The sequence below is a fragment of the Athalia rosae genome, chromosome 2 (assembly GCF_917208135.1).
Source record: "Athalia rosae chromosome 2, iyAthRosa1.1, whole genome shotgun sequence".
Taxonomy (NCBI): Eukaryota; Metazoa; Arthropoda; class Insecta; order Hymenoptera; family Athaliidae; genus Athalia; species Athalia rosae.
In genome coordinates, this window is record NC_064027.1 from 1,628,568 (window position 1) to 1,643,961 (window position 15,394).

At 43.8% G+C, this 15,394-nt stretch overlaps 1 protein-coding gene across 6 annotated transcripts in view; it reads left to right on the plus strand.

Moving 5' to 3' along the window:
• Positions 1 to 15,394, plus strand: part of LOC105687336 — a 245,110-nt gene that overhangs the window by 1,029 nt on the left and 228,687 nt on the right. The window lies entirely within an intron of this gene.

The following is a 15,394-nucleotide window of genomic DNA, read 5'->3' on the forward strand; positions in this document are numbered from 1 at the left end:
GGCGTTCAACGTCCGATGAGAAGTGGAACAACACTCGAAGTCTCCGGTGTACGGAAAATTTCCTTCCCTACGAATCGAAACCTCCGAATTTATTTCGTCTTTCTTGGGATCGGCTGGTGCGGTATGTGCGATTTATCGCATAACGCCCTGTCGGCGTAACCGCGTTATCGTTACACGCGTCTATCCGGACGCACGTTACGTACAGTTTGTCGTTATCCTTCAAAGGGTCCGGCACGCCCGTTAATTTGGATTAAGTAACTAAAGCTCGGCTAATTAGGCGGATACGTGTATAGGTATATTATGGGGGATAGGTACGTGCGATGCCAGGACTTTGACGATGTTCGGTCTGCGAAGAACCAGCGCCGGTCGGGGCCCGTATATATTCGTGCGTACACCAGCGTCGCAACAATGGTTAATCCGTGAATTCACAGCCCTGTGGACACACGAGAGTTCCAGTTGCCTCGGTGACGTAGGATAAAGGTCCAAAGCAGCCATATGGCGCTTGTCTGCAGCTCTCACCAGCAAAGTAGGCACGGTAAAGCGCTGTTACGTCCATACTTTTTGTGTTGCCTACATCGTAACGGGTAGAATTCAGATATATCAACGCGTGCGTTTTGTACAGGGTGTTTCCAAAGATCGTTCCCCGGATTTACGATCTAGTAGCGTCGCTCGAATCGTTTCCAAAAAATTGTTCGAAGAAAAATCATTTCGAAAATACACCGCGGGGAAAATCATACGGGCGTATTTTTCAAAAAAAAAAAAAAAAAAAAGAAAAAAAGATGAGCGCGTGCTCTGTGTTTGATTTTGAAACGCGGTGTAGATGTGCGTGTGCATGGGTATATATGTATACATATTTATAAAACGCCTAAGGTAGCGGGCACGGTTCAATTCCCTAATGGCTCAGTAGGTATGTATGTATGTACGCGTATACCAGTGGTGTAGTGCATATTATGCATCTACCGAATATACAGTCGCGCTCGTTCACTCCTTTTTCACTCATTTCCAGGCGTCGGGTTGCACGGAGTTCGCTCCGGGTAGTTTTTTTTTTTATCAAAAAATTGCTCACAATCGGATTACAATAGATTGTCTTCGTACACGGCGAGGTGGCTTTTACTTTTACGCGAATTTTCGTCGATTCTCTCGTATTATCTATGCGAAACTGAAAGAAATATTTTTCGATTCGGGTGTCGACGATTTTTCATTTCACAAATACCGGAATAATTTTGATACCGAATTCTACGGTTTTGAACGCGACCGATCCTGACAAAGGTTATTACCTGATTTTTCAAATTCACCGGGTCTCGGGCAGTTTTCTTCCTTTTTTTTTCGTTCAATTTTTTTTCAACCCTTCGCAACGGACTCGCAGCGATGACTTGCGGGAGTGCAACAATCCAGGGGTGACTTACGGAAGAGAAGTTTCTCGAGCACCAGACTCGATAACCACCCCAAGTTCCAAGCTCACGAGCTTCGAGCCCCAAAGTGGCAAGCCCCAATTCGAAATCCCCTGGATGCAGCGAGAGCGGGAGGTGCGACGTTCGCGTTCGTGGGCGACGTCTACCGTGCTTCCCGCATCCGTAAAGCTCCGCTACTGTATTTAAAGGTTGTCATTTCGACGAAGCGGGACCAAATAATTTCGCGACGAAACGAAAATCGACAACTTTCCAACAATCGTACGCGTTCGCGAACGAATTCTGAAATCGTAAGTCTGCCGCGCGTCAAAGGTACGTGAAATGTAATCGTCTTAAGGGGCGTATTTACCGTGTATTTCGCGGACCACCCGGGTCGAGTCGCGTTCGGTTCCTTTACAACATCTCGGAAAGCATAATTTGACACCGGCTCTCCGTAGAAAATGGAGAGAAGAAAAATCGTGCAGGTGATAAAAAAGCTTGAATAGAAAGTTGCCCGGGGATTTTGTTTAGATGGGGCTTCGGGATGGGATGTGTTACTCGTTAGTCGCCGTGTAATAGAGATAGAAATGTACGAGCGAGTGTATAACGTTGAAGGAAAATATATACGTATACGTATGCGGTGGAAGGCGTCGGAGCTTTTCGTATACATAGGTATACATTGAAAGCTAGTCTGGGCTGCCTACTGCTTGAGGCAAAGACGTCTCCTCTTTGGTGGCTCTTGAGGAAAACAAATTTATTTATGTACTCTATTCAAGCTGAGTGGTGGCCTCGCGACAAGGGGGTCGAGTGTTTAAATTTAAGAAAGTTTACCTTTCACGATAATGCCGCTTACACTAATCCCGATTCAAATATCATAAATTTCTTTTTTATTTCACGACTCTAGCGTTTCCTTCTTACTTCGGCTTCGTCCGTACACACTCAGTGGAATTATCGAGCTATCGCTGATCTTCGTCGAAAAATTCTGTATCAAAAAATAGAGATATCGAAATCGGACGAGGCCTGCGAAAAAAATATTGTGGATTCTGGGCCCAGTAATCGCAAAAATGTGAAAAGCTTTCACGTTTTGATTTTCATAAATTTGAACGTTTTTCAACCCATCCGTTCTTGAAATTCGCGTGTAAGCAGCTCGTCGAAACGAACGAGAGGGGAAAAAATGGTTTTCATTATTCCGGCGCAATTAAAGTGGCTATAGGGTGGATTAAACGGATCGGGACGAATTAAATCGTCGACGTGAATGTGACGTGGAGAAATGCGAAGAGAAATATTTCACGGTAAGAGTAGGGAGAGTAAGAGGAGAAGGAGGAGGAGAGGGAGATGCAGTTTGAGAGTGTTTTAATTTCTGTTTCCATTAGCCAAAGTCGGCGATGCGCGTATATGTATATATACACATACACATGTATACGTGTGCAGCCGTTCTCCCGAATCGCTCGATCTTGGTAACCAATTTGAACAAGCTCGTTTCAATTTAGCTTATTTGCCTCGACGAAACGATATATAGTATATCAAGTGGGCAACTGGGATTAGATCGGCACGTTCGAGGCGATGTTGTTGCAACTGCATTTGCGCTGCCACCACCACTATACCGACGCCGCCAATTATCTCGCAAATGAAGGAGGGAAGCTCACAGCGAAGCCCCCTCCCTTCCCGGAGACGGAGTGGCGGCCTGACTGGGCGGCTATCCCCGCGTGTCCCTCAAGCTCGCGAATGATTTTCATAGGAAAGGGGTGTGAAAATTTCTATCCGCGCATCGCGTTATAGCCGTTTCACGATTGCGTCGCGATGGATCGCCCGACTGGCGATACCTATACAAATATGCCCACGAGTTCGTCGGATGCGTGCACCGACCGATCTACATTTAAATTGCCTAATACCAATCGAGAGGGTTGCTTCGGTTTTCCCGTACGCCCGGGGTTGTTGTTTTAGGCCTTTGTCCATTTACCTTTGCCGGTTCAACTTTTGAACGTTGCTCAATTTTTGTTCACCTCCCCCTTTTTCTTCCCCCTTTTTCTTCCCCCGTTCTCTTCGCATCGGGAGTGCGCGTCGGCTCGTGTTTGTGCGAACCGGAAACGATTTGAAAAAATACGCGGTAAATGAAAAACATCGAAAAAGTCGGAGGAGGGGGGGGGGGAAATTACCCGATCGAATCACGCGTGTTCCACCATTCTTTTTTTCGATATCGAATTATTTTTCGTTCCGTATGCTCGTTCGAACAATGCACGTTTACCACAATTTTTCCGCATACTGATCCTGGACCGTCGTAAGGTACATGGAGGATATATTTTCGTTCGGTTCTCGTCATTCCTTTTTTCTTTTACGTTTTCATCACTTTTCGAGGAAGTGCACGATCACTCGGAATCTGCTGTATAACGTTCTCCACTCGACACTAAATCAAACATTTTGCACGGTTAATTAGCGCCACTCAAAATCGTACGAACGATATCACGTACCTACGTCGGTACATACATCATAAAATAAGAGCGAAGGTAGAGCTAGATTAAAGGCGCCACCCCATTCCGGATCATTTCACAATATTGTTTGTGCCAATAAAAGCGCAAGTATTTATGTACTTACATGATTCGTGCGCGTAATCGATTAAACGTTTTGTTCCGTGCACCGGAATTATTTTTTACCTTCGGAAAATATGTTCTCTCTACTTGTTTTTTTTTCGTATTCACGTAATCGTTGTAGGGAAAAAGTGAGGAGGCAACGACGAAAATCAAATCTCAAATAGTGAGGAAAATGGAAAATATTCGATTCTTCGAGTGAAAACTTGACGAGCAGGATTTTGGCTGGAAAACATCAACGTGAAATTTATCGCGTTCGCAGGGGGGAACGGAAAGTTGGAGATACAGAGAGAGGAAAGCGAGAGGATCACCGTGACCGTCTGGTGTGCGAAGCGGGTATAGCGCCAGGTATAGCGGAGAAGCGAAAAGCGAACCGAAGCCGTTGGCGGTTGGGAAACAGTTGATGATTACGGAGATCAAAGCGCGTAATCACTAGACAAGCAAAGAGGTAGGAGCTGGCGCACCGTGATGTGCGGGTGAGGGACGCGGAGGAGAATCGCAGGAGCGAGAGTTGGGGACGCCGACGAGTCGGAGGGAACCAAAAACGTGCGAGCGTCGGAGAGAAAGCGGGATAAAACGGAAGTGGAAGAAGAGAGAAAGGGGGAACAAAAGGGGAGTGAGGGGGGGGTGAGGAAATGCCGGGAGGTGTCGTCCCAGTTGCTTATTATTCCAGGGTTGTGGCCGCGGATTGCCGCTAGGTCAGGTTATACCATACGCTTACCATCCGACGTGGATAGGGAAAAACCACTTGGCCCGAACCGGAGGACGCAACGAGGACGCACCGAGGACTCCCTGTTGAGACGTGACACTAGTGCCCAGGGGAGAATTTTTATCTTTTTCTTTTTCATTTTTTCTTTTTCATACTTTCTTTTCCCCCCCGCCTATTTTTTTTTGTGTGTGTGTGCGTGTGTGTGTTTTTTTTTTGTTTTTTTTTTTTCCGAGCACCTTCTTCCTTGCCGAGGTTCAAAAGCCAACGACGCGCTGACGAGATGAACTTCCAAGATCTTCACTCACCTACCCCGCCGACCAGACCCCACAACGTTCTCACCGCCGTACCGGGTTACGCGATTCAGCGAAATATTCACCACGTTAATCTTATTATATATCGCACGAAGGATTTTAGCCGGCGATTCCTCAACTCGGACGAAACTGTTTTTTTTTTTTTTAACTTTTCCGGAGAGTTTGGCACCCTGTAATCACAGTTATGAGCTAGGAGGTTGTTTGTTTCAATTTTTTTTCTTCGGTTTCAACCGCTGCATCTCGATGGAATCAACCTTCTCCGCGATTAGTTGGAGAAATAACGGTTTCGATTCCGAGGGTTCTTGGGGGGGGGGGGGGGGGGGGGGGTGGAGGGTAGGAGAAATAAGACTTTAACGACGACGATTGTAGAAAGTCGAACGCTGCTGCTTTGGATCCCCCCCCGACTCAATTAGGAAGATAGGTCGAACTTCGGGCTCCCCTGCGTCTGTCACCTAGAAAATTTGATAAGGTTGTCGTTTTCATTTACCTTTGGAAATCCGGTGACATTCTTATTGAATTTTCGAGATCCGTGGAGAATACGTAACAAGATACGGCGCGAAATTATAAATGTACGTCTCAAATCTAACGCGCGACATGGACGCGTATTACGCGACAAATATTTCAGGACTTTTGAATATTCATCTCGATCAGAGCGCCGAGTTCCAAAAAAAAAAAAATGACGAACAAAAATAAAGGAGAAAAAAGAAAAACGGAGAAGGAAAAACGAAATAAAATATCCCGCTGAATTCGCGTAGGGAAAAGTCAAACTTGTAAATCTTACGGAAGTCGTGCGGAGTGTGCATCGGTGGGAGAGAAACTTGGCGTGTTACACGTACAACGAATACAAACAGGCGAAAGATACATCTCTTCAGGAATCAGAGGCATGAACTAAAAACAAAAAAAAAAAAAAAAAAAAAATGGGAAAAAGAAAATAGGAAAGAAGTCTGCACCTTATGGTCTGTGAAACTTTTAATATTAACCCGAGATATTTTATCATCCCAACTGATTTCCCTAGACGTTTTATCCGCCCGTTCGTCGTTTACTACGCACGATACGCGATCTGCTGCTTCACCTCTGACGCATTGATACAAATCTGACAAATTCACCTCGCCAACTTTATCCACCCCATCCGTCAATCTTTTTTTTTCTTTTTGTTTCACATTTTTTTTCCTTGTTTTCTTCTTCGCCCATTGTAGTACGTCATACGTGGAATCTGACGGCGCTATTTTTTTCTTCGATTTTTTTAACGGGGGGATCCAACAAATCCCAGGTGAAAAACCGATTTCGCTGCATATATGCGATGATGATCCGTGCGGCGTTAAAAGGTTGTCGGCGGAGGAAGTTTACAAAAAAAAAAAAATACAAATAAATAAAATAAAAAACTACGACGAACAACTTTTTCAAAACTATTCAAATCCCGCGGATATGATCAAGGCGATCCAATGACGGAGTGGTTGGATTTTTATTCGAAAAAGTTCAACTTGCTAATGCAACGGTCTATACGAAAACCCATATGTACAGGATTTATTAATTGCATTTTTCTACACCAATGTAGCGATGATCGAGGAAGGTACGCATCTCGATGGCTACGGATGATAGACTGCGAATCGTAAATGAAAGAGTGGAGAGAGAGAGGTGTGTCGGCATGCATATTTATACGTCATCAGTCGTCATCATCGAGAACAAATGAACGCGCTAGACGAGCGATCATCAATATTTCATTCGGAAACGTCGTTGTTTCCCTTAAAATCTCCACGACGCCGGCTCCGATCGAAGCGACGAGTCCTGCGATCCTGCAGTTCTTCGTCGTTAAAAGTCCAGATTCGACGGAGGTTCGTCATCGAGAATGTAATTAGAATTTTTCGATCAATTCGCTACGGTGGATTGGCGCTACGTGAAAATTTTCACTCCATTCAGAGTCGCGCGTTTTCGACTGAAATTCAACAGAAGCAGGATGAACGAACGTTAAGTATAAACGTGATCCTCAATAACGGGGATCTGAATAATCCTCTGGATAAAAAAAAAAACCAAGCAAATGAAATTCTTTTTTTTTCTTCTCTCCCGTTCGACACGTAGGTAGAGATTACACCGGGTTTCATTCATGGGAATGTAGAATTATGGAAATCTGTTCTACGTTCGTATATCTAAATGCGACAGGGACGATACCATATGTAACCCTTTTTTGCGTTCTTGAGGCGATCGATATTCCCCGGCCGATCCTCGTCCATCAAAAATTCGAAAGATGGAATCTCGTCACTTTTCGGTTCGCGAAGTGGCGCGATGGTAACCAGAATATGAAGCTATATGAAGTTGGACGGTCGGACTCGGTTCGTTATTCGGTTTACACTTACGCAGCTGTCACTGGGCGAACGCGATATCCTGCCTATCCTCATCTGACTCACATAAGATAAGAGTCACGTGGACTTCGTCTTTCCTTCCTGCATCAGACACGCTATAACCCCGTCGTATACCGCGACGCCTCCTCCTCCCTCCTCCTCTTGGACCCCCCGATATAATCCGCTTACTCGATAGATAAACTGTTTATTATTATTTTCACTGTCCCTTATCCCTATCCCGTGCCTCCTCCCCACGCACGAGCGTACCCTCGCCACGTACGCCGTGGACATAAATTTCTCTTTATGTACCCCTCATACACTGGGCTATATAAATACATAATACGCGCCGTCTTCGTATCTGAGGGAGTGTCGTTTTACCCGAGGATTTCTCAGCGCCGCCATTTCTCATTTTTTATTTATTTATTTATTTATTTATTTTTGTTTTACGTATCGCACTTTGTTTCAATCGATGCGCTGCTCCGTTTCAAATTTTTCAGCGTTTGATTACTGTTACTGTTGTTGTTATTTTTTTTTAATTTCAATCCCGAGCCTTTATTTACGAGGTCTAGGCGCCTCGTTCGTAGGTTTAATAAACAGCGGTGTGTGTAATCACGCGGATGGATGAAGACCACGTGCCTCTGAAAGATTTTTCTAAAACCAGCGTACGGTAGGTATATCTCTGAAGAAGAGACTGCGGCGCAAGCTTCCGTGGTATCAATATCAGAGTCTGAGGACCTCAAAGGAAACCCTTTAGTTTCTTTGAACCTTGATTCTAGTCATTTCTCTACGGACATTCTTTTCTTTGTAACGGCGACACGGCGAAAAGAGAAGAAAAACAAAATAAATAAAAAAAAATGAACAACCGCGAACACGACGCCGGGTAGAATATTTTTACTTCTACGTGCAGAAATTATTGCAACTACTAGACGCGCACGGCGTCGGCGGTGATTATTCGCTCTATTTCGTTATAAATATCATCTCGATTAATTTAATCTCTGAACGAATCGCCACCTGCACCCTACGTCTCCTACGTTAACTGTCCATGTTAAAACCATCATCTATCTTGCGCGGTGTTGTACGAGATACGGCAAAAAAACAAAAAAAAAAAAAACAAGGAAAAATGAAAAACAGCGATAAGGTTTCGCTTGAAACCGGCCGGCTTCGATATTTGCCGCGAGATGTAATTTACATCTATATATGAATTGCGTTAAAAACGCTCATCGATAATTATTGACAGCGATTGAGTGGAACGAGTTATTTCAAACGGCGTTTGCCGATCGCACGAGTACGTTCGAGCTGTGGCGGCACTTTTTTCAACCACTTGATACAGATATCTCCTCGGATATTAACATCGATCGCGTCAAACTGGTTTTATCCCGTTGGCAAAAAGGAACAATAACGCGACGGTGAGAAAGAAAAGAAATTACGATAAACCAGAGGAACGTCGGAGTTTTGAGCCCTCGATTCGCTCGCAACACTTCGCACCCCGTCCGGGTGGATCCTACTTGACCAACTAGAAATTAACGCGCGGGTCAGCGATCCGCGCGTCCGCGTTCAATCGAATCATCGACCATTATTCCACCGACGATGCGGATATTCGCGCGTACCTCCTACGAATCCACGACTCCAGCTGATCCCGGCGAATAACGCATTCATTCGACTGCATTCCGATGCGCAACGTAATCCCCTATATATATATATATATATATATATATATATATATATATATATATATATATATATATATATATATATATATATAATAAATCTGAATCACACCACTCGTACACGCACTTGATTTATAACTTCTGATTATTTTCTCGTTCAATTTATACATACCATCTTTACGCGGTGTCTCGTGGAGTCGAGGAAAAAAAATAATATTTTCTCCGATCAACGAAAAATCGTTACTTCTATAAATTCGATCGAAATCTTAACGAATTCGCAATAATTTTTGATAAAAGAATCTTTCTCGCTTTTTTTTTTTTGTTTTCTAGAAATTTCTAGTCGACTCCATTAACGGGGACGAGGGTACAGGCGATGGGACGCCGATCATCGCGCGCGATCGGCGTGAATGAAATGAATGATGAAAGGACGTCGATCGGATCTGATCGAGGGAGAAAATAATTTTGGAAAGTAGTGACCAAACAACAGGACACCCCTTAGATAAATGGGCTGTAAATAGATAACAACTGTTCGTAAATACGTAGCTGCTGGGCCTGCGGCAGCGTAGCCTAAAATTTGAACCTCGCCATGCGGAATCGAGGAGCGTAGGGACTTACAGTTTTTCCCCCGATATATTATATATACCTTCGCTCAGATTCCGTCGAGATAGAAACAACCCCATGAACGGGCGGCACCATCATCTAGCCAACTAGGGAGGCGTACACCGCGGTGGCACACGGTGCATTCGCCGACTCTGCGGGAAATTGTGGCTGGCTGGCTACGAGGGCTACGCGCCGCCAGAGAAACTCCTGCTTATCGTCAAGTGTGTGATTCACTCCGAACGACGTGTGTACGCGACGTAAGCCGGCAGTCGGAGAAAACTGGGGGGGGGGGGGGGGAGATTTTACTACGTCCGTGACGAATGAGCGTAAATAATAATTTCCCGCCAAAGAAGGAAAAGAGGAGAAAATCCGTTTGGAGAACGATTACCCGCGAATTGTGAGAAAACTCGGTAAATTTCCATAAAATTTCCTTTCGAATATTCGAGGCTACTTTTTTTTACCCCGCTAAATCGAGGCGATAGAATTACGCCGGTACGAAGGGTGAAGCGATCGGGGCAACTTTTCTTCGAGGTTCTTGCCGAGGCTACTTTAGGAATGCGAGTCTCGGCATATTTCGAGGGGTTCCGCCCGTCGCGTCTCTCTTGCCCTTCATGTAAATATGGTATGTAGATGGGGAGCGGGGGCGGAGGCGGGGGCGGTTGGTTACGAAGCGAGCGAAACTGGAGTCTGCTGGGAAACAGAATTACTGCAGTTTCAGGGCACGAGTGCAACACGGACTCGGCTGTATTATTGTTTGTTCTTAGGGGGGGTGTGAGAGCGTCTTAATTAGCTGGAATTGCAGTAGTCGTGTAAAAAGGAAATCTATAGGGGGAGAATTTTAAGAAAAGTCGCTGGGGAAACGAAGAACTCGGCAATAAGATATCGCGGGGTAGATGTATACCCATCCGAGGCTGCACCACCACCAACGGCAGTAAGTATTTGAGTGAAATAAGAAGTTGACTTTACACCGGAGTGCATTTCGTTAATGAATTAAATTAGACACCGTAGCTAATTGCTGAACTACTACTTCCTCGGATTAACTAACGGCGTCTGCGCCAACATCGCGTACATCTATATACACGCCCCGTAATATATATATATATATACATACATATATATAATACATGGAGAGCAAAAGCTGAACGCGCTTTTATCATATGAAACCAAGGGCTGCTGCACGCTGGATTTCGGGGGCTAGAAATTTCTCCAAATTCGTATAACAATGATTGTGATATAATTATTATTTTTTTACTTACTTCCAACTTCTCTTCACCGTATATCCCACTGGCGTGTAATTACCACGTATAATTAGGCGCGTCCAATTACGCGAATTTTTCATTCGCGCGCGGTTATTATACGTATATCATCGAATTTAACATGGAGGAAACGGTGAGAGATTATCGCTCGCGACGTTTAATGTTATTGTCATTGTTATTATTTTATGGGGTGTGTAATTTGTGCGCCCTCGCGTACCTATTCGACAACTTGAAGGACATCGATCATGCCGTCATATAAGTCGCGATCTTAATGCTTGGACGCGACATCTGCGAGATGAGGTATTACGCTGGACAACGAGAAATATATAATAGCGAAGGACTTACAGTACGCGGGACACGTGTTTCCCTCCGATTATATCCTTATGATAGAAGATTTCTTTCTTTCTTCCCTATTTTTTTTTTTGATCGATTATGAACGATCGACTGTCACGGGGGGGATCGCGTACGAAGAGCGGCTGACCTTTGATTCGCTCGATTTCCCGAGGATCTCGCGACAAACGTTATCCATTCGATGATATGATCCTTTTTTTTTTTCAATCGTCATAATTTTGCGATCGTCAAATGATAGTTAATAATTTTCGGGAAGTTTTCAATTCCATTTTGCCAAAAATATCCGTATAGTATTAGAGTACAAAAAAAAAAAAAGGATGCATTTATCGGATTTTCTACCCCATACGCGTCTCCTTACGAATATGTCCTCGGTGCGGAGAATTGCGATTAGGAATGAGTCAGAAGTCACACAGTGGAATTGGTTAGTATACATATATGTATACCGTACCCATAGTATACGCGCGATAAGGGGGTGAAGAGGAATATATCGTACGTACGAATGCGCGCAGGAGGCAAAATTCGTACGCATATAATAAGGATTGGGGGGAGCGGAGTTGCAGCGGGACTGCCTGGAGCCCGGGGACTCCCCGTTGAGTTATGGCATTTATAACTAGCGTCGCATCTTTCATTAACTCCTCTATTGTCGACGGGGGGGGATGCGATGCGCCGGGGTAGGGGATCGTAGGGACGGATTTCAGACGTGGCGGACCGGTATTTGTTTATCCTGGAGAGGAATATTTTCGCCGCCATATGTTCCCTTTTGGACCACTCGTTGTAAACACGGCTAATTATCTTCGAACGTCGATCGCATCGATCCCGACAACGCCCACTACGCGATGCGAAATTATTTTTCCAGCGACAAAGATTTCGACGTTGAGGAATTGTATGGGATCCGCGGTTGTCGGAGGTGGAAAAAAAAAAATGATTCGACGATCGAATTAGACGAATAAAAATAAAAAGATTTCGATCACACTTGGGAATTTCCTTTTTTTTTTTTTTTTTTTTTCGATAGCCGCGATATTTTTCAGTAATTCATTTATTTATTTATTTTGCTTTCCATCGGTAGGTACGCGCACACAACATGTTTGGAAAAATATTTGTTCTTAATTTCCCCAGGAATCGGTGTGCTCTTGATACGGGTGCGTGCGACGTACGTGTACATATGTACACACCTATGTACGCAGCGCAGCTTCCGTCAGCCCCGGTACAAAGGTTCGCTCTTTTTGTTTTATTTTTTTCATTTTCATTAATTCATTTTTCTACTCGATATGAAAAAATTACGCTTTTATATTGGATCACGTGGAAAATTGAAATTCAAACTTGCTGCTCCGTTCGTTGTTCGAATACCATCGGTAACGAGAGAGAGAAAAAAAAAAAAAAAATAGAATAAAAAGTAAAAAACAATTTAATATTGGCTGAAAAATATATGAAATGAAAATATGAAAAATTAAATTTTGACGGAATGCAGAGTAAAGGGGAAAAAAGAAAGGAATTCGTACGTATCATTATGACGCTGGAAATTCCATCTTTGCACTGTTGTAAATTGTCGGTGATAAATTTCAGACAAATTAGTTTATTTTTAGAGGTATTTAAAGGCGTTACGCGAGACGAAGGAGAGAAAAAAGAAATAAAAAGAAAAGAGAAAAAAAAAAAGAGAGAACGAGAAGAAGAGAGGGTTGTAAGACACGACGGGGCCACCCATGCTGACACCGCTAAAAATATATCCAATTCCTAATATACATATGATACCCGAAGCGTATATATCTCCGCTAAACGCCAAACAACTCGTCGTACTTGTCTCTCATAAATACTAAAACTTACTCGCTCCTATATTAGTTACGATCGAACACCAGTCTCAATTATTACAACCATGTGCACCCACACGTTTCACCGAACTCTCCTAGTTACTCAATCCATTCGTGTGATGTATAATATAATCGTACCCGGAGAAGCAAAAAATTTCTGAAGCAGTAAAAAGAAGGATGAAAAATTGTAAAAATTAGGCGTCTAAGCTGTAACGTATTACATTCTAATTATAATTAGATACGCCTAACGGCTGTGAGTTTGTGAGAAAAAAAAAAAAAGACGCGATAAAAGTTAAATTATCGCTTTGGCACTGGCGAGAGTGGTTGATAGATTTCTTTTGAGAGGCCCGCGGATACGTCTGCGTCGTCAACACTCGGGCGCGGAACGATGATGTCGTAACCCTCGTGAAGCTGAACGATTGCTTTTCCTTTAGTTGACTTGGTGCATCTGTTGCGTGTAATAATATCAAAAGGATCATATATTACGCTATTCCAGGTGCGGGGGGGTTCTTCTTTTTTTCATTTTTTTTTTTTCTTTCACCGCCGTATCGCGCACTCTCGTATCGCATTTAATATCCAAATGCGTTCAGAGTTGAGAAAGATAGAAAAAAAATGTATGGAGACTATAGAAAAAAATAAAATCATCATAACAAGTGAATCGGAATTTTTTTACCCATACGTCTCGTGCACTGTACAGCGAAGAGAAAATTCAGTGGCGTGCAGTAATTAAAATCGTGCGAGGGCTGACGATGCGATGTTTTTTCTCAGTTTGAAAATTCGCTCTTTTAATCATTTAATTAGTGGCAAAAGGATAATTGAATTAATTGCACGTTATTACGGTTGTCGGCCGTTTATACCTTACCGTGGAAGTGTAACGATCGTGTCACGCCGTACACCGGCCCGTCGCGTTTCGAATCACCGTTTTTCGAATCGTTTCACATTCGCGCAGTGTTTATTCAATTTACCGATGATTACGCCCACGTTTTCTATCACCCTGTTTGCGATTTCTTATTATATCGCATCCACGTCAATTCCCGAACAGGTAGAGGAAAAAAAGGGTGCGGAGTAAAACGCGGAATTCCCAACCCTCTTCAATCACGACCTCGTCAGTCGGCGCCTGCGAGAAACTAAGGCGAAGAATTCAATCGACGCGACATCTGGGAATCAGCTACCGCAACTTTCAAAATTTGTTCACCTCCGAAAGCGATGTGATCGTCGGCAGGAGTCGAAGAAATTCTTTTTAAAAAATCATCGTTGAAAATCATTCTTTTATCGCGTACGGTTACGCGTGAACGAAATTCTTTCTCATCTAAATTTCTTTCGTGCGTTCAAACGTTTCCCCCGTGGCTCAGAATATCCCCGCGTACCTATAGCCGGCTTTGTCTTAATTTTAGTCGAGTCAAAGCCGTACCTACTCACCATACGTACATACGTATATAATATACGAATATACGCGTGCATACGTGTGTATGGCCGACGGCGTTTCTATTGCGTTGTAAATACGTCGTGACGAGTCCTTGATCTCGGGATCACGGCGTCTTTTGGTGTGGAAAGTGAATTTCTCTCGTAGAACCAACTTAATTTACCTCAGGAAGAGAAATCCCTTTGTCAAAAATGAACCCCGTCGATGTTCACCGCTAATGCGCGCACGCTACGCGTACGGTCTTAGACTTTCCATGTATGTACCTACCCGCCTCGGATTCCGTACTTGCGAAATTTTACATATTTCATCGCAGATCACGCACGGTACGAGGAGCTTGAAAAATCACTGGGCGGGAAAGGTATTTTTTTTTTTTCTTGCCTTCCCACTTCACCTGAAAAGTTCTTGCGACAAATGAGATTCGGGCGAAGAAAAACTCTGGGAAATTGGATGCCACGAACATTTATCAGCTCGGTAGGTGTATTACGTATAGGGGTGGAAACCGTGCGGTCTTCTCAATGTCGGAAAATCCGAGTATTAGGTTTTGAAAGTTTGTTCTGTGGTTCCAAACGAAGCTGAAAGTAGCTTTGTAGCCACTCGTCGTGTGGCCACGCGAATTAGGGTCGTTCGCATGACGCGAACGATCGGAGTTTAGAGAAAACGAAGATTCTGTAAGAAATAAAATTCCGTGGACAGTAGATCCGGCTTCTGTACGGTAACATGTACGAATCTACATTTTTAACCGCCCTTACCATCGTTCTCGATTGTCTTCAGATCTGATATGTCTAGCCGCTGTATGCATAACTCACTTCCTCGTTTAGCGTAATATGTTTCCACCCTTCGTATTCGCGAGATATACATTTTTTTTTTCTCATTCCTGTTTTTCACCGGCAGACAACGACCCGAGTTGAAAAGAAACGTCGGAGTGAGAAACGGCGATATATTAAAAACGCACTCGCGAATGAG